The 23523-nt window shown below is 34.8% G+C and overlaps 2 pseudogenes; both read right to left on the bottom strand.

The window, feature by feature from the left end:
- Positions 1-3368: 3368 nt before the first annotated feature.
- Positions 3369-4407, bottom strand: LOC149221574 (uncharacterized; annotated as a pseudogene).
- A 40-nt stretch (positions 4408-4447) lies between these two features.
- Positions 4448-23523, bottom strand: part of LOC149221573 (protein RRC1 pseudogene) — a 183872-nt pseudogene continuing 164796 nt past the window's right edge.

The following is a 23523-nucleotide window of genomic DNA, read 5'->3' as shown; positions in this document are numbered from 1 at the left end:
TCATGTCCCTTCCATGGTAGAACTTGATGTTGTTAAATAATGAATCCATATAGGTGAGGATAGTTTTAGATAGAGGAGGAATGACCTGTTATAGATTTTTATGAACCCAACGTTTCGCAATACCAAGTGAGTCCATCATTAGTGGATGTGTCAATAGATATTCTAGAGATATTAATGATGTATCAATGAGCTATATTCAGTTTCGCTCTGGATAATATTAATTTCTCGAATTCTGATGTGTTATCCATCATGTCCCTTCCATGGTAGGACTTGATGTTGTTAAATAATGAATCCATACAGGTGAGGATAGTTTTAGATAGAGGAGGAATGACCTATTATAGAGTTTTATGAACCCAACGTTTCGGACTACCAAGTGAGTCCATCATCAAGGGATGCGTCAATAGATATTCTAAAGATATTAATGATGTATCCATGAGCTATATTCAGTTTCACTCTAGATAATCTTAATTTCTCGAATTCTGATGTGTTGTCCATCATGTCCCTTCCATGGTAGGACTTGATGTTGTTAAATAATGAATCCATACTGGTGAGGATAGTTTTAGATATGACTTGTTATCAAGTTTTATGAACCCAACGTTTCAAACTACCAAGTGAGTCCATCATCAGGGGATGCGTCAATAGATATTCTAAAGATATTAATGATGTATCCATGAGCTATATTCAGTTTCGCTCTAGATAATCTTAATTTCTCGAATTCTACTGCGCTGTCCATCATGTCCCTTTCATGGTAGGACTTGACGTTGTTAAATAATGAATGCATACAGGTGAGGATAGTTTTAGATATGACCTGTTATAGAGTTTTAATGTAGTTGCATGTTTTATATTTGCGATGTTTTAGCATTTTATTCTTGGTCAAACACAGCTAAGATCTTAATATTTATCGCCCCAAGAAAATTGAGACCAATCAAGAGAGCCTCATTTTCCACAGGCTCTCCTTCTTGGAAGATATTTGCATATCCATTTAGAGGAATCACATAATTACATTCATCATGGAGGCATTAAAATTATTGTAACTATGTGCAAACACATCCCAAAACTATTTTATAATTTCAATATTTTTTCCATTCTTGAGGAGTATATTTCCTGCCAATATTTATAGTCCTTAGGCTATCCTAAGTGCCCACATTAAAATTCAATAACATCACCAACAATAGAAGCATATTCAAATGTACCTTCATTGTATGATCTCAATCAATCATCTGCTTAAGGATAATAAAATGCTTGAGGATCCGATTTGGCTTTAATTGGACCACATATGGCCCAACTATGGCCTCTAGATTAGCATCAAAGTCACCATATAGCTTCAGATTGGATTGCTAATTTAAATCTATAAAGAAAATTTCTGAAAATTATGCAGAAAATTTAGTAGACTGTCATCATCATAAAAAACTTGCTATTGGTAAATTAGGATCACAAACCTAACAACATCCTTTTTTTACTTTGACCATGGGAAAATGAGTAGAGGGTTGTAATTATGCAGCTACAACAATCAACAAATCAAAAAATATTTCTCTTATCTAGGAATTGTTGTGATAGAAAAACCATAAAAAAGGTCAATACAGTTGCATGTTTTATATTTGTGATTTTTATCCTTTAATGCTTGGCCAAACACATCTAAGATCTTAATATTTATCGCCCTAAAAAAATTGATACCAAGAAAGAAAACCTCATTTTCCACAGGCTTTCTTGCTTGGAAAAGCTTTGAATATGAATTTGGAGGAATCATATAATTACATTCATCCTAGAGGCATTCAAATTATTGTAACTCTATGCAAACACATCCAAAAACTCTCTTAAAAGTTCAATCTTTTTTCCATTCTTGAGGATTATGCTCATTTCCAATATTTATAGTCCTCGGGCTATCCTGAGTGCCCACATTAAACTTCAATAGCATCACCAACAACAGAAGCATATTCAAATGTACCTTTATTGTATGATCTCAATCAAAGATCTGCTTAAGGATAATAAAATTCTTGAGGATACGATTGGGATTTAATTGGACCACATATGGCCCAACTATGGCCTCTATATTAGCATCAAAGTCACCATCTAGTTTCGGATTGGATTTCTGATTTAAATCTATAAAGAAAATTTCTGAAAATTATGCGGAAATTTAGTAGACTCTCATCATCATAAAAAACTTGCTATTGGTAAATTAGGACCACAGACCCAACAACATCCTCTTTTGACTTTGTCCATGGGAAAATGAGTAGAGGGTTGTAATTATGCAGCTGCAACAATCAACAAAATATTTGTCTTCTCTAGGAATTGTTGTGATAGAAAAACCATAAAAAAGGTCAATGCAATTGTATTTTTTATATTTGTGATGTTTTATCCTTTGATGCTTGTCCAAACACATCTAAGATATTAATCTTTATCGCCCCAACAACATTGAGACCAAGCAAGAGAGCCTCATTTTCCACAATATGATGACCCATAAAATGAAAATGAAGTATATCATTATGAGGACGAATAAAGACAATATCAATGCCATTACCATACCTTTCCCAAGCCCCATCAAAATTCATGGTCCAAGCATCAGATGAGCTCTCCTCTCCTAAATATGAAGATAAAATATCACTCTTAATCATCATGGATGAAACCTCATTTTGAGCCATGAGATTATAATTACCCAAATCATTATCAATATGAATCCTATTCTCCATTACTAAATTTGGGAGGCCAACATTAAACATCATCTTGGGAAGCTGATTCAACTTGACACTGAGTAGTATATGAAAGATCTAATTAAATGTTACCTTCCAAATTTATTTCCAATTTCCTTAATAATAAAATTCCTCATGTCTTGAGAACATTTTCCACAACAACATTCATGCATATTGTTGGAAAATGTAACTAGGTTCGATCTTCATTAAATGTATTTGAGTCATCTTGTAACTCTCTACTGGTTTGAATACTCCTTTAGAAGAATAGCAAGCTGAAGAACAAAACCCTTTGAAACATGGGGATTTAATCACCATCATAAGTGTGTATATTTTGGGCGTATTGACAACTCATCAGTAGCACCTCAAAAATGAGAGAAAATATAACAAACAACACTTTCATATATAAGGTTCTAAGGCATGCACATCAGAATCAATTTCTATTACATGAGAAATGAAACATTGTTAGAAGTCACCTTCTATACTTTGAAACCACCTTAGTATGCTTATGGGACAACTTTGCATCAAATTGAATTTCAATAATGGAATTTTGCATTAATCATGCAGGTTGTAAAATATAACTTGAATCCAAAACCTCCAAGGCTAACTACTTGTATAGATATCACAACTCGAATAAAAATGTAGAGAAGACATATTAGCACCAAAAGACACTAAAATAAATGACTAGCTTCTTCTGCTCCTTTTTTCCCTATCTCTATCCCTTTTCTTTTCCCTCTCTCTTTCTCTATCATGATCCCTATCCCTCTCTCTTCCCTTGCCCCTCTCCCTATATTTGTCCCTATCCCTATCATGATTTTCATGTTCTCTACTTCTGCTCCTCCCTCTCCCCCTTCCAACATCAGAATCATGAAGCCTATCTCTATTACCATCTCTTTCACGACGAACATAAACAATATCAAGATCTCGTTCCCCATCCCCATAAAAACCCTTCTCCTTGTCCTCTCTTTCAATGTCTTTACTTAATATGTGTGAGGGACTCTTTCTACAGTTTCCCATCACAAAGTAAAATAAGTAAGCCACAAAGATATTAATCATGTAGATACCAGTTTTTATAAATATGACTTAAAATGAGCTGCAATTTCCAAGCACCAGAGACTTCATATGGAACCCACTTCAATCAAATGAAATCTAGTAGATATACAATTTCATGCATTACCTTCCATGTGAGACGAATGCTTGTAGTATCCAGAATCTGATCTAGTGTCTTTATTAGTCACAGGATCTATTAACCCATATTCAGCTTCTAATCTCTTTCTGTGGGAAGAGACTTTTCTTTCAATTTCTTCGGCATTCTTAGTGCCATGTTCTTCAAGAGACTCATGATACTCCATGAGTGTTACCTCCAATTGACGTAGATTTTTCCTAATATTACACGTTTATAGTATCAAACTAGATGGTATATATATATATATATATATATATATATATATATATATATATAAAGGAACAAAATAAATTAACATCCTAGAGGCAAGGAGAATCACCTGCAACCTTCATCCATTCCACTATCATTAAGAGTAGAAGCAATGTTGTCCACTCTGACTTCTTGTTTGTCTTCTTTCCCAGAACCCCCAAATATGTCATCACTACCAGAAGAAGAGTAATTCAAACCAAGTCCCTTAAGCTCTGCCTTGTCCTCTGTATCAGTTCTACTATCCTCACGAGTCCACTTTGAAGCCTGTAATATATGATGTGTTTTCATAGAATTTTTTGTTAAAGGTTTTTGACGGGATTGTTGAATTTTAGGTCCCCATTACACCAACACTTTTTGGTAAAGTTCCACTGCAAGAGGCATCCACTGATTCACGTTCCTTAGCCCATGACCATAAATATGATTCTTCCTTAACATTTTTCCTAGATCTGGACATTCTTCCCTCCGATTGCAAATTTATACCCATACCTGACACCTCGTCTTGATCTTGGTTCTTATGCTTCTTTGCTTCTTCTAATCTAAGCAATCAGGAAACCATTACCTCCCTACCGCCACGAATAAATAGACCATTTTTCCTACACCGTCTTTCAAGCTCCACAAGAGAAATACTAAACGATTCTTGAGTTGTTTCTCCCTCTCCAATCACCAAAGAAGCATATTTATTTGGACCATATTCATTTGCTATGTCTGTAAATTAGCTTCAGAACTATCAAGGTCCTTCAATGGTGGGGCACCTCCACATATTGAATGAAAAGGTGGGACACCTGAATTTCCAAACTGAAGAAAGGTAACTCTTAGTCTATTCACATAAGCATCTGAAAAGAGAAACCAACCTGACCAAACCTAGAGAGATTTCATCATTCTCTCCCTGAAAGTTTCTGCAATAATCTGACCAGTGATGTTTTGACATAAGTCATTAAATCTTTCCATAATATCAAGCAATTCTTCTAAAATATCAGAAACTAACATGAAACTTGCAAATTTAGTTGGAATAGGTGTCTCCTTTAGAGTTAAAGACTTTATAAGTACCTCAACTACCAGTTGCGTCGGCATTGTCTAGAGCCAACCCCATTTCTTCTTTTATTTGATTTCTCACCAAGGTTAAAGCATGAATCGTGTCCTCAAATTAATCTCTTTGGCCCTCAGTTAAGGCACGTTCCCGATCCATTGTCCGGGTCCTTCTAGTAGTGTAACTTACAGTTGAGGATTTCCCATGCTCATGCACATGTTCATATTTAATCACATGAGTGGGAGAACTTAGACGTATTTCGAATTGATAAACATGATTTTTGTGGAAATATGTCTATAAGAGTTATTTCTTGTAGTGAAAGTTGCATATTTTTTTCACAAGCATGAAACAAATCATGTTACAAATATTCGAGGGAGGGATTTCTTTAAAAAGTCAAGTTTTAGCCTACCTTTAGGATGGGTCAATTCCTATGGAATCATAAAGCACCTAAATATTGATTATATGTAGGCCAACAAAAATAAATGTATACCAAACTGGAGCAATCAAAGCTACAGGTACAATGTTGAGATTTGGATTTGAAAAGCCTCTGGACTATATAAGTTTTCAAGTAATTTCTGGAAAGGACAAACTGTAGTCTTTTAGCTATAGACCCAATATATTCTTGATTGTTTTCATAAAATTAGAAAATGTGGAGAATCTGAATCTCAGTGCAAGTTAAAGGCGCTTGATCTTCATACATGCTTTGTTTTCATCATTACTATCCTCAACATGTTCTATTATTTAGAGTGAGATTTCGTGAATTGGCATGCGTGTTTTCCCACATTTTTGTTTTTATATCCCACACAATTGGAATCCTGCTACATTTGGCCTCCTCTACTTCCTCAAGCGACATGTGTTAAAGAGGGTAAAAAATGTTGATGATATGTTCTTTTTCCATAAGTTCTCATTTTTTTTATGGATTCTATGGAAATTTTATGCATGCCAATTATGTAGTAGGAAAAAATGTTCCATTGTTCTTTTTTATCATCTCTTTTTTTTAGTTAGCATGCTTCTATTGTACTAGTTCATTACGCCTATGTCATGTAAAGATCGTGTTGAGTGGGTTTTAAATTTTATTTCCACTATAGTCAACAACTGAACATAAATGTTTTCTGTGTAGGTTGGATGATGGAATGACACACTTTTATTTCCACTAGTTCTCTGTTTTTCATATACTATCACAAGTGCACAAATACAAACTCACTTTTATTTTTAACTAGATAAGAAAATGATGACAAATTTGTATTTTGTAGTGATAAGGATAACTATGTATTGTAGCTAGACCTTGAGCCCTTCAATTCACCCTTTCCTTACCCAACATGACCAGCTCCTATTGGTAATGGAGTTCAACTTTTGAACTGACATTTGTCTTCAATACCATTTCATGATAAAAGAAAGCACACAACCATTGTTGGATTTCATTCAAGCACATGAATACCACAACCATGTAATTTTTCTTTCCTTGGTTAATATATGGAATCATTGTGTTTAATAGTTAGTTCATTACTCTTCTATGCACAATAAATCTCTATCAAATAGCAGACAAGGATGACCTGGTTGTTTTAGAGATATATAATATGAATTGATTAAAAATTCACACGGCTATTTCGATTCTCATCTTTCTATTTCACTTCTTTAGAGAAAACTATATATTCAAATACAAACTCAACTCAAATCAAACTAAAATAGATAATCCTAATTATGATGATGTTTCTCTCTCCATACCTTATAATGAAATTATTTTTCTGAACTATACTTGAATTCCACTTATAATAACCTAGATTTATATATTGATTTTAGCACCAAATTTGCATCATGGTAAACATACGAATATCACATTAAATATTACCTAAAGATGATTCAAATAATATCACCTTTAGTCTAAGAACGTGGTAGAGGCAGAGTAATTTTTGAGGTGTGAAGTTTATTAGAGGCATTGTTTGTTTGTTTATTTTGGGTAGAAAAGGTTTTTCTCTTGCTTTTATGTGACTTTCAATTTATCATATGTAGCATATTGAGAAATGGGAAATAATAATCTGTGACATTTATCTTGTAGAAATTGATGTTTAATGAAAGGATATAGAGTTTGACCAAGCTACAATCCACTTTGGTAAAGGCAGAGGCACATCTTAAAAAGCTACATAAGAATAAACCATATATAGAGTTTGAACATAAGTAATATATGGATTTTTCTTTTGCAGATATGTTCTTTTTTCTATCCAAGATATCACAACAAGACAAATATTGATATTGTAGAAATTGTTAGAGGACCTCATTGAGGTTGATTTTTATGATGTCCTACTTGATTGATACCTTCTCATGATAGGAAGGATTTCAATAGGAATTAAAATGTTCCTGAAACAAATTAGATTCAAAGTTTATAGATATAAAATATAAAAAAAAAAAATGTCAATGCATTCATTTGATATTTACTTGACTCTGGTGTGGGCAGGTTACATGAAATGTGATTGGAAACAGCATGAGAAGACAATAGTGATCATGTCTTGGATATGATTCATTTTCTGTTGGAGACACTTCAAGCACTTGAGCCATCGACTTTGGAAATGTTTCTAGTAGGTATTCCTATGGTTCTTAATGTTGTGACTCTTTCACCTCATGGTTATTTTGGGCAAGCAAATGTTTTAGCAATGCCTGATAAGACATTGATGGAAAGGTAAATAATTTTTTTTATAATTGCAATGTCCATTCCATGATATCTTCTTTTTATTTTTCTTTGTATTTTAACTATGAAATTGAAAATACTTGGTATCATGTTCTTTTAAACAACAACCAAAGCTTGAAGATGAAATTAGTATTATAGGATAATTGATTGAAATCCTTTTAATTGTTTTGTGTTGAAATATTTTCATAATATTAGAAAATTTTACTTTCATGTTGTTATTTGAGCACACATTGTTTATATACTTGACCAAGTTCATGCGGTAGAGAGCAAAATGTTGTTGCGAATAACATGACAAGGATTGGACATCACAACTCAGATTATTTGTTTTCACAAGTTATTTATAGCTTGAGCTTTTTAGCATGTAACTTAGTTGGCATGATTGTGTGTAAGATTTCCCTGAAGGTTGAATAATAAGTTACTAAGGTGTTATTTTCTATGGTGATGTTTATTTGTTTATATAGGTCATCTGGCCTCATAGTGGCAACTATTGCTCAAGTGAAGAAAACTTGTTCGAGTTTCTTGCTTTTATGGGAAAGAATGGCTTTAACATTGTTGATGTTGAGGTATATGCATATAAATCATTTATATTTTATATTCTAGTGTCCATCATATTTCATGTCTTACACTTTGCAATATATCTTCTTCTTTTTTCTTCAGAAAATGAACTCAGTATTGATGGTAAGCAGCAGGATTTTAAGAAAGAAGAGAACATTAACAGTGGAGCGATAAATGAAAAAGGAGAGAGAAGAGAATCGGTTTAGTGATACGCTTAAAGGAAATATCATGCATAAGGCACACACATAGACACTGATTTTCAAGTCTTCGGAATTGTTGAATTCACCTACAATGACTTGCCAACACAATGATAATGTTCTATAGTAATGAAACGACATTTCATGTGTAAATTGTAGTCCAACCAATATTAAGTTGGAAACTCATATTGTAATACTTCACATTTCATATAATATAATTTATGTGGTAAAATTATTTATAGGTGCACTTAATATTGTTTATTATTTTAATTAAGATATGTAACTTTGCATTTTTATATTAGATGAACCAGTGCACATTGTATGACATTTTTTTAATTTAGTCGCAAAATCATACTAATTAATTTATGTTGATTAATAATTAATACATAAAAGAAATCTAAAACTACTAAATTAGTAGTTCATATTAATTAATGATGAACACAAGTAAAATGAATATATGAATAAATTAGTTGTTTATAATGATTATTAATAAAAATAAATGAAATGAATATAAACTACTAAATTAGTCGTTTATATCATGAATATGAAACTACCAAAAAAATATAAATGACTACTACAAATGATTAATTTGTGATTACAAATGACAACTAAATTTTGCATATATAAGACTATTAGTAACTAATTTACAATATCTTATAACACGAAAAAATTTATTCATATTTCTTTGGTCGTTAATTGGTTTCAAACAACGACTAAAATTTGCATATATGTGACTATTAGTAGCTAATTTATGGTATCTTATAACACAACCAACATTTTAGTCATATTTCTATAGTCATTAATTGGTTTTCTCGGATGATCATCTAGTAATATATTTTGTTGTATATTTGGTCATTAATTGTAGCAATTAATGATTAAATCAATGACCAAATTAATGACAAAATATATTACCAGATGATAAAATTGAGACAACTAATTAATGACTAAGCTAAAAATAGCTAAAAATGACTAAAAGTTGGTCACGTTATAAGATAATGTAAATTAGCTACTACTGGTCACCGACCGAAAAAAGGTCATTTATATGCAAATTTTAGTCGTTGTTTTAGTAACTAATTAGCCATTTTGTACTAGTGAACATTGCATTGTAACAAATATTGTCTCAATATGGAGATCAACCATGGTCAACGATGGTCAGCCATTTTCCAACCTCAGTCAACCATTATCCAATGTTGTATTGTGACAAACATTGTCTCAATATGAAAATGAATCATGGTTAACTATATTCCAACGTTGCATTGTGACAAATACTTATCTTAGGGTTTATATTCCTTGAGTTTATAATATACATCTCTTGGGTTTAATATTATTCCCTTGGGGTTATAATCCCTTGGGTTTATAATATTTATCGTAGGGTTTATATACCTTGGGTTTATAATATTAGTCACTTGGGTTTAATATTATTTCATTGTGTTTATATTATCAAACCGTTGGGTTTTTAATCCATTAGGTTTTTAGTATTAACCACTTTGGTTTATTATTCTCTCGGTTTTATAATACCTTTGGTTTTAGAATTAATCCCTTGGGTTTATTATTCCCTTTGGTTTATAATAGCAATCCCTTGGATTTATTTGGTTCATATTCCTAGGGTATAATATTATTCATAGAGTTTATAATATTAATCCTAGGGTTTAACATAAATCCCTTGGGTTTACAATTATGGTCATCCATGGTCAACGATGGTCTAATGTCACAATGTGCCAAATATTGTGTCAATATGAAAATCAACCATGATCAACCATGGTCCAACGTCAGATTATAACAAACATCATCTCAGTATGAAAATCAATTATGGTAAATCATGGTCAATCATGTTTATTTTAGGGTTTATTTGTCTAAATATGAAAATCAATCATGGTCAACCATATTCCAACATCGCATTGTGACAAATATTTGTGTTAGGGTTTATAATATTTATCTTAGGGTTTATATTCCTTAGGTTTATAATATTTATCCCTTGGGTTTAATATTATTCCCCTAGGTTTATAATCCCTTATGTTTATTATTCCCTTGGGTCTATACTATTTATCATAGGGTTTATATACCCTGTGTTTATAATATTAATCTCTTAGTTTTAGTATTATTCCCTTGCATTGAAGGTGATCGGAGGTCGGTCGGGATGGCGGGAGCTCTGGTTCTAGGGTTTAACTAAGCAAATGACAGAGGGCAACAAGCACCCATGGAGACACAGGGAGGAGGGAGCTCCAATCCCTCCTACAATAATATGGTTGCAAACAGAGGAAGAGGGGAGAAAATAACAAACCTCCATAACTCTTGGAGGTCAAGGCAAAAAAACACCATAACTCAGAAGGCGGAAGGTAGCAAAACCCATGCAGATCAAGGGGCCCACGAAGAAGACTATCAGGAGGAGAAAGAGGAAGACAGAGGTCAGGGATCAGAGAATAGAGCTAAGATGGGGCCCTGTAAACCCAAGACCGTAACTAAACCTCTGGTTATTCTGAATGATCCAGCTCTGCAAGTGCACAGGGATCACATGGCAAACTATGCCATCATATGCAAATTTATGGGAATCTGGCCATTAGAGAAAGTGTTGTACACCTGGATAAAACACAACTGGAAACCAAAGGGGGAGTTAAATATACATCTTGGATCCAAAGGTTTTTTAATTGTGGTGTTTACAAACATGGAAGACAGAGACAAGATCTTTGAAGGAGGGCCATACTTCTTTGTAGCTGCTAGTCTCTATATGCAGTCATGGACAATGAACTTTGTGCCAGAATGAGAAACCTTCACTTCGGTGCCGGTATGGATTCAACTATACTCCTTACCTTTATATTACTGGATACCAGAGTCTTTAAAAGTTATAGGAAATAAATTAGGTCATTTCTTAAAATTTTTAGAGGCAACTCTACGAGGAAAATATACAGATCCTATGCCCGAATATGTGTGGAGATGGACCTACCAGGAGCCCTTCCAGATGAGGTCATTCTAGAAGTATATGATGAGGAATGGGTTCAAATAGTTGACTATGAACATATCCCATTCAGATGTCACAAATGTCATGAGCATGGGCATCTATCCAGAGACTATCCTCTTAATAGAAGGGAGGAAAACCTAAATACCAACAAAGGGAAAGACCAGATAGGTTTCACCACAGTAGGAGGAAAAGGAAAAGGAGGGGGAAGGAAGACACAAAAGAACCCTATGGTGAATGATAAAACAAAAAGTTACAACAGTTTTGAGATATTATGAGAAAAGGAAGCAGAAGGAGGGGATCTAGAGAGTACAGAGAATCAGATAGCAAGGGGGAAAGAAAAAGAGACCAGCATGGAGTTCACTCAGGAATAGAATGAACACACGACGGACCCTTTGAGTACCATGTAAATAGAAAAATACCAGGAAATGACTCAAAGTGAAAGTGGTACAGAGGATCAAGACTTACAGGAGATCCTGGAAAGGGAGAACCTAGAACTGGAAAAGTTTCTAGAACAGGGAGGAAACCTGGGAATAAACTCCATCCCCCAGGAGGATGTGGACAAGGTCCAACAGATATTCCTTAACAAGTCACATCAAGCAGTTGCATGAGTCAAAAGAGGACATGACAACTAGGAAAACAAAGGGACTTCCTCAATAGGATTAATAACAGGAAAACTAACAAAGTATCCAGGAAAGAGGAGGGGAAGAAAAAGATAGAAAGAACTACTACTGGAGTGTGGAAAACTCATGATTGACTCAGGAAGGATGAAAGACCTTTCCATTTACTCCTTTAAAACCCCTCCTCAATGAAATCACAACCTGGAACATTAGACGACTAGGGAGCAGAAGAAAACAGAGGAATCTAGGTAAAAGGATCAGAGAGGAAAAACTTGACATAGTATTCATACATGAAACAAAATGCTCAGTGGAGAGGATCCGCGAAAAACATAGAAAATGGGTAAATAGATATGAATACCTTGAAGTTAAGGAAAATAAATCTACTAGTGGCATTCTCACTCTATGGGATCCACAAAAATTTGGTGTGATTGATGCAGAGGCATCCAGACATCACCTTTCTCTGATTTTCCAACCGATGGGCGACATACAATGTTACATGATCACCAATGTCTATGGTCCACAGCCAATGGAGGACAAACTTTGACTCCTCACAACACTGGGGGATATGAAGAAGAGATACCCAACTCTACCCTGGATTCTGGAGGTGATTTTAACATAACAAAATCACTCATGGAGAAGAAAGGAGGAACTAGAATACTTGGTAGAGACTCAGTTTCCTTCCAGAACTTCATCACCAATATGAAATTGGTTGATATGGAAACAAGCAATGGAATCTTCACTTGGAATAACAAAAGAGGGGGCCCTACCCAGGTGGCCTCAAAATTGGACAGATTTATGGTTTCAGAGGAACTTCTTCTCAGGGGAAGCAACATTACTGCACTCATACTACCTTTTGGGGGTTCAGATCACTAGCCTGTCCAAATGGAAGCTTCCCTTTTTGGCAAACCAATGAACACCCCCTTCAGGTTTGAGAACGCTTGGCTCACGCATTCAGATTTCCTCACAAACATTGAAAAATGGTGGAAGGAAGAGCTTCACCTTCAAGGTACAAAGTTGTTCCTTCTACACTACAGGCTCAAACACATTAAAGGAAGACTCAAAGAGTGGAATAAAAAGGAATTTGGTAACATCTTCAAAGCTAAAGGAGATGTGGAAAAGAATCTAAAGGAAATAAATCAGATTCTTATCACAGAAGGCTATACAGATGAAAGGAAAGAGATGGCAAAGTCACTCCAGCAGGAGTGGGACAAAAAATGTCTTCAAGAGGAAATATTTTGGAGACAGAAATCCAGAGTTCAATGGATTAAAGAAGGGGAGAGAAACACCAAATTCTTTCACAGATCCACCATAGCTCACAAAAACAATAATAGAATTGTGAAACTTACAGATCAGCATGGAATAGAGAGAAACACTCATGAAGAGATGGATAAGGTTCTACTCCAGCATTTTTAGAAAATTGCTGAGGAAACCTCAGAAGACAGATACTAGTTTACGAAAAGATTTACTCAGCACATCCCTAAATTGGTTACCAAAGAAGATAATTTCAATCTCAATAGACCAGTAACAGAGGAAGAAATTGAGGAAGCCATGAAAGAGATGAAAAATGGGGAAGCACCAGGCCCAAATGGCTTTAATGTGGACTTTTTCAAAAAGCTTGTTGGAGGATAGTGAACAGGACATCCTGGAGGTAGTGGAAGACTCTCGAAGATTTAAGAAAGTCTTAAAGGTGCTCAATGAATCTTTCGTAGCCTTAATCCCCAAACAGGAAAAGGCCACCTCTCCATACAAATTTAGACCTATAGCATTATGTAATGTGATATACAAAATTATATCCAAAGTCATTGCCAACCATCTCAAACCTCTCCTTGCAACCCTAGTATCAGAGGAGCAAATGGGCTATGTGGAAGGAAGATAAATTCTAGATAATATAATTCAAGCACATGAAATGGTTCATTCACTCATTACCAACAAACATGTAGGAATGATAATGCAGCTGGACATAGCAAAGGCCTATGACAAACTTAGCTGGTCGTACATAAGAGCAATATTAAAAGCCTATGGATTTGATTATAACTAGATTAAATGGGTTATGGAGCTAGTTACCACCGCCAGCTATTCAATTCTTCTTAATGGATCTCCTTCCAGAACCTTTAAACCTTCTAGAGGTCTCAGACAAGGAGATCCTCTTTCTTATTTCCTTTTCATTCTAATGATTGAATGGTTAGGGAGAGCTATCATAGTTGCTAAGGAAGAAGGGAGAATTCAGGGTCTGAGAATCACTCAAGGTGGGGACAAGGTGACACATCAGCAATTTGTGGATGATACTATGCTTCAAGGCACACATACTATCAAGGAAGCCAAAGCATTCAAATAGATTTTGAGTGAGTTTGCTAGGGCAGCAGGCACATAGATAAGTCTCACTAAATCAAAGATTTTCTTTTTCAATACGGATATTTCAATTCAAAAAAATATTTCCAGAATTTTGGGCTTTCAAAGGGAGACACTGCCTGCGAAGTATTTGGGACTTCCTCTCACTGACAAACCGCTTCACAAGGATATCTGGGAGCCTGTTCTTAGTAAGCTAAATCATAAGATTAGTAAATGGACAAATAGAGCACTAAATCTAGCAGGGAGACTGATTCTCACTAAGGTTGTCCTCCAAAGTATCCCTATCTATATGCTCTTTGCCATTCCAGCACTAGCCAGTGTAATTACTAATATAAGAAACATTCAGAGAGAATTTCTCTGGGGGAAGGTGAAGAAAAGAAGAAATGGGCCCTACTGGCATGGGACAGAGTATGCATACCTAAGTCCCATGGTGGCTTGGGTCTTCATGACCTAGGAATTCTTAACAGAGTTCTTGGTGCCAAAATCTAGTGGAGATGGCTAAAGGAAATACAAGCCCCCTGGGCAAAACTTTGGAAGCACAAATATGCTAGCGAATGGCAAGAGAACAATCTAATCAGAATGATAGGACAAGTAAAAGGTTCTGCAATTTGGAACAAGGCATGGCAGAATGGGGCCCTAGTCCAAAATCACAGTTTCTGGGAGATCAAAAATGGAAACCTAGCTTGGTTCTGGGAGGATAATTGGCAGCAGGAGGACAATCTCCGAAGTGAAGAATTAGCAGACATTCACACCAATACCATCAACAAAGGACTAAGGTGGGTAAGTGACTATTGAGACCAATCAAGGAACAATGGGAAATGGAGAACATGGAAACTTCTAGATTACAGTGGAATGGGCATGTTGCATACTCAAGCTATAGCCCTTAAAGGGCTTTTAGACAAGAGACAAATCTTAAACTCCAACTTGAATGATCAACTAAGATGGGGAAAGAACAAGACAGGTCTTTTCAACCTTAAGGAAGCCAAAAGAATAGATGCAGGGCTTAACCTTCCAAACACTGATAAAACATGGAAAGAAATCTGGGAAATTCCTCAATGGATGAAAGTTAAACTGTTCAAGTGGTTGGTTCAACAGGGCAAGATTCTGACATGGGATAACCTAAGAAAAAGAGGCTTTGTTGGCCCCTCAAGATGTCACTTATGTAGACAACAAGAAGAAACTACAAATCATCAACTGAATAGATGCACTTTCACTACAATACTTTGGAATTGGGTTGGAGAAGTCTTTGAGCAGACAGACAGAAATGTTAATGACATCATTACTACATTGAAGAATTGGCGGAAATTTTTTCGGGTAATGAGATCATTAACTCCGCCTGGATGCTGACCCCGAGATTCATAATCTGGAATGTCTAGAAGGAGTGCAACAACAAGATTTTCAAGGAGAAAGTGAGTCCAGTGAGAAGCATCCTTAAGCTAATCCTTAAACAAATCAAAGAGACTATTCATATATTGGGAGGTGCAGCTACTAGCAAACCCATCAGACAAAGAGAGGCCAGAATTTTGGAGAAGTTAGAGCTCAAGGTTCATCCCCCTCTGGGTTCTATGCAGATTAACAAGAATACCTCAGCAGATAAGTCTTCTTGGCAACCCCCTTCTCATGGTTTTTTAAAATTTAACATAGACGGGGCCTCAAAAGGGAATCCAGGAAAAGATGGTTATGGAGGGGTCTTGAGGGATGAGGAAGGAAGCATATAAGTCATCTTCCACAGTTATCTAGGAAAAGAAACCAACAATATGGCTGAGCTCATGGCAATGGAATTATGCCTGGAAATATTACTCAAGTACAACATTCACAACGTCATCATTGAGGCTGACTTGGAAGTAGTCATTAACTCAGTGAAGAGGATAAATGCAGGCGCTACTCCTGAGAAAATCTCAGAACACTGGTGGCTTTTGCAAGTCCACCAAAGAATTCAAGGGCACCTAAGAAGGCTGAGAACTCTTAGGTTGGTGCATGTTCGCAGGGAAGCCAACAAAGTTGCAGACTGGCTTGCCAATGAGGGGGTATGAAACAAGCATATTGACTTGTGCTGCTGGTGGGAGGAGAGAATGGATGATAGGTTGAAGGAGGGATGCTTATCTAGGGCCATTAGCGACCAACAACAGTATCAGAAAAATTCAAGAGACAAAATTTTCCAAAACAGAGCCGGAGAGACGAGGTCTAGTTGAGCCGGATTCATTATGAAATGTTATGACATAAGTGAGATCCTTTTTAGGATGCAGGTCTATGTCGGCCTCCTTAACCCAGGTAACAGCAAACCAGAAGTCTCAGGGGATGACTGGAAGACGAGATCTTCATCTTCCTTTGGCCCAAGCGCCGGAGTCCAGATTTTCTCGACAGAAGCAAAACGCCCGCTTTTATTCCTGTGATAGCTTTACTGCCATCGGGGTGGTTTTCGGTTTATCGCACGCTCATCAAGCCAGAAGTGGTTTTTCACAATCAAGAGCGATTCCACTCACCATGCAACACGTGGCTAAGGGTGGGGAGGAAATACCGCCCTCATCGCGCAGTAACTATATGGATCAAGCGAGGACAATCCACAACTAAGAATAAACGTGCATGTTGGTGGGTCTGAAACAGTGGTTATCTTTCGAGCTGTTTGCACGATCTCACTGGAATCGCATGCAAAGGGTGGATTTCGGGTGGTAAAAGTGAACAAAGGTTATGTCAAAAATGGACCCGATATGATTACAAATTATGGTCTACTGGGTTCATCGGGTCCAATTTGTTTGTTAAAAGGTGAGCTTGTTGGCCACCCAATATGTTTTTCCTCCGCTGGATCTTTAGCTTAGGATCCAACGATCAGTTTTGTTCGCTTTGTCATCTTGACACCATGGATTGGGGTGGGCCTCACTGTCGCGGTTGCCTTTTGTACACTATTTCTCCTTTTTTAATTAAATAGAAGGATCTGCTCTTGCCTTAGCAAAAAAAATATTATTCCCTTGTGTTTATATTATCAATCCGTCGGGTTTTTAATCCCTTGGTTTTTTAGTATTAATCCCTTGGGTTTATAATATAAATCCCTTTAGTGTTTATATTATCAATATGTTGGGTTTTTAATATCTTTGGGTTTTAGAATTAATCCCTTGGGTTTTTTATTCCCTTTGATTTATAATATCAATCCCTTGTGTTTATTTGGTTCATATTCCTAGGGTTTATAATATTAATCTTAGGGTTTAATATAAATCTCTTGGGTTTACAATCATAGTCATCCATGGTCAACGATGGTCCAATGTCACAATGTGCCAAAGATTCTCTCAATATGAAAATCAACCATGGTCAACCATAGTCCAACGTCACATTGTGAAAAACATCTTGTCAGTATGAAAATCAATGATGGTAAATCATGGTCAAGCATGCTTATTTTATTGTTTATAATATTTACCTTAGGGTTTTTATACCTTGGGTTTATATATTTATCCCTTGGGTTTAATATTATTCCCTTGCAATGAGCCATTGTACATATTGGAGATAGAAGGAGCTAGGGTCCGACATTTACAGCTATATCAAGAGTGAAATCAATAGATGGTTTCCAGATTTCACTGCCTTTTTATTTTCAAGGTTATGCAAAAATGCAAGACAATACGAGAAGGGATTGGTTGGAAAGCATGAATGGTCATGATCATTATCTTATTGATTTGAATTGGTGCAACTTTTTTCATCGATCTCAATATGTTTTGGAAGAGGTTAGTGTTTAATAATTGTGTTCCGGTGAAGTGTTTAATGTTGAATTTCCTATCAACCATATTTAAATTGTTGTTTGATTTTTATTAAATGTTTATTTCATAATTACTTTGTTATTATTTATTAAATGATTATTAATATAATTTATTAAATGATTATTAACATAATTGTTGTTATTATCTTTATTTATTATTATTATTATTATTTAATATAGAGGTAATAATATAATATCAATGATTATTAATATGGTCTTTATATTTATATTAATATTATTGATAATAACATTAATTTTTAATATTATTGATAATTGATATATGTGCTTGATATGGGCCTATCAGCTTATCAACCACATTTATTAATGTGGTTGTGCTAGTTATATTAACAATATAGGATTGCTTAGAAATTTGTGCAAAAATAATATTGAAAAAATAAATCATTCTTTTTCTCATAATTGCGATCATTATCTTGTTGATTTGAATTGGTGCAACTTTTGTCATCAATCTCATATGTTTTGGGAGAAGCTAGCATTTAATAATTGTATTATGGTGGAATGTTTAAAGTTGAATTTCCTATTAACCACATATAAATTATTGTTTGATTTTTATTGAGTGTTTATTTCATAATTACTTCATTATTATTTATTAAATGATTATTAATATAATTTATTAAATTATTATTAATATAATTGTTGTTATTATCTTTAGTTATTTATTTATTTATTTATTATTATTATTATATAATATAATAATTATTATTATTATTTAATATATATATAATATAATATTAATTATTATTAATATGGTTCTTAGATTTATATTAATATTATTGATAATAACATTAATAACGTTAATTCTTAATATTATTGATAATTTATATGTGTGTTTGATATGGGCTTGCAGGCATTTATCAACCATATTTATTAATGTGGTTGTGCTAGTTGATATTTGTATTAACAATAAAAGATTTCTTAGAAAATTGTGCAAAAATAATATTGAAAAAATAAATTATTCTCATTCTCATATATGCACAATGCTAGTTAAATTAGTCAACATCCTATCACACTAATAATATTATTCAATAACTACACATTTTTATATATATGAAGATATATGACTCATCATCTGCATCACCTGTAGGAATAGTTATCCTCCTCATTTATATATAGACCATAAGTATCTTTTTAGCAATATTTACTTCTAACCTTAACTTAGAATTCTAAACATTTATGCACTAACACCAATATTTATATAAATATAAATAACTCAAAAGTAGTAATTATTTAAAAGAAGTAAATGGGATATATCTTATATTTTATTTACTATAACAATTTGGAAAAATATTTTAATAAAAAATATTAATATTAATCTTTATCACAAATAAATTTTGAATTGATGTACAAGTGTTTAAAAAATCAATGGAGCTTGAAAAACACATTTTAATTAAAAAAACCTAAAGAGCTGGAAAAAAAAAAAAAAAAAACCTTTTTAACACTTTGGTTATCCCAATGATTTTATATAGTTGTCTAGTTTAGAAGGGTTATCCCAATGATTTTATATAGTTGTCTAGTCTAGAATTGTAATATCTTCATAGGCATTTGAAAAAAAGAGAATTTATGGGAAAATAATCTTAAAAATTAAAGTTACAAAAAAATAATATTAAAATTAAGTATAACACCCCTTATCTTAATATTGTTTTAGAAGAGAATCTTCCTTCCATTAACAATGAGGCTATACACATTTCAATCATAAACTATTTATAACAAATAACTTTAAAATTAAGTGCAAGAAACTTTATCTTATTTCTTTTTTTTTTTAATTTAATTTTCCTTTTCAAAATAAGGCTATCTGCAAGGCATACATGGAATGTGAACAGAATTTGAATGATAAATCAATAAATTTTTTTCTATTGACAAATATATACATTTATATTACATTCATATGACCCTTGGTTTCGTATTCCAAGGTCTCTTGAACTTCCTTAGACTATTCAGCTTCCACACCAACCCTTAGAGGATTAGGTGTCCAACATACCCCCCCTAATCCGAAGGGCTATGTATGAGTCCAAGAAGAGAGTTGTAATACAAAGTGTGCAAAACATGCATGGAAGAACTAGACTGAATGTGCTCTTTGAAATGTTGGTATAAAAGGGATGGTTTAAAGATGACCACCAACACTAGAATGCTTAGTGCAGCTCCCGGAACTCTTCCAAGTCTGGAAAGAAGTTGAAATCTTCTGCAAGAGGAAGTGTCCCTAATGTTTTGAAGAGGGAAACCTTCAACCTTGAAAGGGAGGTCTCACCCCGCATAAAAAGGGAGAACCTCAACCTGAAAAGCGAGGTCTCAACATGTGATGGTTTAAGGATGACCATCAACTGAAGGCATGTTCAGGGACATCTTTGTCTCTGGCTACAAATCTGAATCTGGTATGGCAGATTGTGGCTCAAGCTCGCTTGATGTGGCTTTGAAGCTTGTAGATAACCATCAGTTCCCCCCTGTCAGATACAAGGTGAGATGATGGAGAAAACTCAACTGCAAGATTGTTCAATACTCTAGAACAAGTTTGGACATATGATTGAAATATCTTCTTGGCTATTGAATCCCATTGTTAAGAAGCGATCCATCCAAAATGAATATTTGGTCTTGCGGGAGGTTTGTTTTTTAAGCATCTGTTTGAAGAATAACTGGTTTTATGACAGTGCTTACATGGATGAAGATCAAAACAATGATCTTTCATATGGCCAACTCGGTCACAGTGTTGGCATTTAACAACTTTTCGCTGTGAATGTGGAGGAGAAAAATCTAGAATAGGTGAAGGTGAACCACCATGAAGAAACCCAACACTTTGAATTTGAATGGGATTAGATATTCTGGAATATGAAAGGAAAATTCCTTGCCATATCCAAGACTAGTTTTGTGCTTGTTATGGACAAGCTCTTCCCAAGGTCTGATGATGGGCTTGGAAGTGCAGACTAAACTTCTGCATTTGCATGTGACTTTGCTGCTTCATTGACACTGGATCTGAATCAACTTGAGGCTTATGGGAGTTTGTTTCAATGTTCTGAATAGAAACATGTTCAAAATGATGTCTTTTTTGTTGTAACTCATCTCTTTGTAACTATGATTCAATTTGTGAAAACTCTATCTTCTCTTGTGCATTTTGCAAACAGGTTTGAATATCAGAAAGAGTATCCTTGTTGATTTTAAGTGTGCTTTCAACAGTAGACACAATTAGAGTTCTCAACAACTCAAATAAAGTGTCAATTTTAGCCATTCTATTAACAATTCAAACTCAACAATAATGACCAAGGGAAACTCCAAAACATCAAGCTCTATGTGCCCAAAACATGAATGAGACTTTGATGGAAACTGCAATTTTCAAAAATGGTGGAAATTTTAATTCTTTCAATACAAATCACAAAAATTTGCTTTGCATAAGAGAATTTAAAACATAGCGCATATGGCTAGTGATGTCACATACAACAACTTCGCTCAAGCTGCATCAAATGAGATTTTTAGTTAAGAAATTCCTAAAATTCCCTTGTTATAGTTGGAATGCCAATTCATACCTTGTGCACCCTATTTGGAGTGGCATTAATTAGTAAAAGGCCGCAAGTTTGTACTCAAAAATGAATTCTCCCAAACCAACATTCACAATGAATGGAGGCTCAAAGGAAATGGTGAAGCGTGCATTTTCCTTAGCTTTCAAAGAAAAAGCACCAAGCCTAAACACATGTCTCGCATCCTTCACTCCAACACATGATTCCAATTATTGATGATGTTGATGAACCCATTTCATAAATTCGTGCTTACTGAGTACTATATCTACTTAGTAGATTACATCATTTACTCAGTAAAATGGCGTCTACACCACTAACACCGACAACCTCTTCACTGTCATAGACACCAAATATTAGGTATGGAAGTGATTTACCATCCTCGGTAAAAACAATTTTGTCATGGCATTCAAACCACAAAGTAGTCTAACTCAAATAAATCACCACACATATGAATACACAGAGTTGTCTATGCACAGATGAATGTAAACAAAGAGAGAGGTCAAACCGTGGCTTAAGCTTACTTCAGGAAGAGTGGCTTTTATTTTTACAAATTCTTAGTCTGAATCGATGGCGGAAGATTTTTCCAAGCGACCAGAGTAGAAGAAAATGACATTGTTCCACTTCTTCAACTGTGCAACTCTCATCTTCAGGCCCCATGTTATCTATTACACAACCACTCTGCTATCTGAATAAGATATTGTTGGAACAAGTGTAAAAGCAGCTCTTGTCTACCATTCACGCAAGAGATGTAGTTTCAGCCACAACACAGTCACAATGGCTCCATGTTCACCACTAAGCGAGTGTTTTAATGGAAAATGTGATTGGCGTAGGACTCGTACCGAGGACTATGGTTGTGCTCTTCCGACGACTGGATCGCCTTTTGTGGTACTTGGCACAGAACAACGCATACACCACGCATGCACTATTCCAACAAACTAGTGTCCAGATTCAAGACCAACATTCATCGCAGAGAATGACAATTGTTCTAAATATCAACACTTCGCTTCACTCTAATCAAACTCACAGTTCAAAAAAGGAATTCCTAAAATGAAAATGGAATGCGATACTGCATCACACTAGCTAGAGATAACTATCACAAAAGTTTCATTTCCTAGAGAAATCATTGAGGACAGACTTGCAACAACCACCGTGGTCTTTGTCACTACAGGGGCCTTCAATTGTGTTGCCAGCACACAGGTCCACGTGAAGACTGCTCAACAAAAGACTAGGCACATTCGAGTAATCGGCAGGATAGGCACACAATGGGTAGATTCTGCAAGTTATCTACCTCTCAGACTTGCAATTCAGGCCAGAGGAGTTACACCAAATTAGTGGAGCATTAAGATCCCTACGGGCAGGCACAAAATGAGGAATAGAACGCTCAGTTCTGACAAGCAGATATGGCAGAACTGACAGACATAAAACTAGTGGCTCACACTTTGATCAGGGCAGGTATTCGCCTCAAGCTCTGATACCATGTAAAGCATACATGGAATGTGAATAGAATTTGAATGATAAATCAATAAATTTCTTTTTTATTGAAAAAGATATACATTTATACTACATTCATATGACCCTTGGTTTCGTATTCCAAGGTCTCTTGGACTTCTTTAGACTATTCAACTTCCACACCAACCTTTAGAGAATTAGGTGTCCAACATTATCAATGCTTTAGATAGAATGACTCTGTTAAAATAATGAGTAGATATCTAAATATGATTTAATATTAAGTAAAAATAAAAATATGTGAATTTTCT

Source organism: Pinus tabuliformis, chromosome Q (genome assembly GCF_031772625.1).
Source record: "Pinus tabuliformis cultivar Carrire ecotype Pingquan chromosome Q, CPIR1, whole genome shotgun sequence".
In the NCBI taxonomy this organism is placed as follows: domain Eukaryota; kingdom Viridiplantae; phylum Streptophyta; class Pinopsida; order Pinales; family Pinaceae; genus Pinus; species Pinus tabuliformis.
Note: the sequence above shows the minus strand (reverse complement) of the source record. Positions and strands in the feature narration are given on the sequence as shown.